General features: G+C 45.2%; 1 protein-coding gene across 3 annotated transcripts in view; it reads left to right on the top strand.

Annotated features, from left to right (window-relative positions):
* EXD2 (exonuclease 3'-5' domain containing 2) overlaps positions 1-829 on the top strand; it is a 55,157-nt gene that overhangs the window by 23,709 nt on the left and 30,619 nt on the right. The gene's annotated exons all lie outside the window — the stretch shown is intronic.

Here is an 829-nt window from a genome sequence, read left to right as displayed (position 1 = left end):
AATGAGTCAGCTCTTCACATCAGGTGGCCAAAGTGTTGGAGTTTCAGCTTTAGCATCAGTCCTTCCAATGAATATTCAGGACTGATTTCCTTTAGGATGGACTGGTTAGATATCCTTGCAGTCCAAGGGACTCTCAAGAGTCTTCTCCAACACCACAGTTCAAAAGCATCAATTCTTCTGTGCTCAGCTTTCTTTATAGTCCAACTCTCACATCCATACATGACTACTGGAAAAACCATGCTGTGCTATGCTATGCTAAGTCACTTCAGTTGTGTCCGACTCTGTGTGACCCCACAGATGGCAGTCACCAGGCTCCCCCGTCCCTGGGATTCTCCAGGCAAGAACGCTGGAGTGGTTTGCCATTTCCTTCTCCAGTGCATGAAAGTGAAAAGTGAAAGCGAAGTCACTCAGTCGTGTCTGACTCTTAGCGACCCCATGGACTGCAGCCTACCAGGCTCCTCCATCCATGGGATTTTCCAGGCAAAAGTACTGGAGTGGGGTGCCATTGCCTTCTCTGACTGGAAAAACCATAGCCTTGACTAGATGGACCTTTGTTGGCAAAGTAATGTCTCTGCTTTTTTAATATGCTGTCTAGGTTGGTCATAACTTTTCTTCCAAGGAGTAAGCATCTTTTAATTTCATGGCTGCAGTCACCATCTGTGGTGATTTTGGAGCCCCCCAAAATAAAATCTGTCACTGTTTCCACTATTTCCCATCTATTTGCCTTGAAGTGATAGGACTGGATGCCATGATCTTAGTTTTCTGAATGTTGAGGTTTAAGCCAACTTTTTCACTCTCCTCTTTCACTTTCGTCAAGAGGCTCTTTAGT

Source organism: Bison bison, unplaced genomic scaffold (assembly GCF_000754665.1).
Source record: "Bison bison bison isolate TAMUID 2011002044 unplaced genomic scaffold, Bison_UMD1.0 scf7180017864239, whole genome shotgun sequence".
Taxonomy (NCBI): domain Eukaryota; kingdom Metazoa; phylum Chordata; class Mammalia; order Artiodactyla; family Bovidae; genus Bison; species Bison bison.
This window is presented reverse-complemented; position numbering and strand designations above follow the sequence as displayed.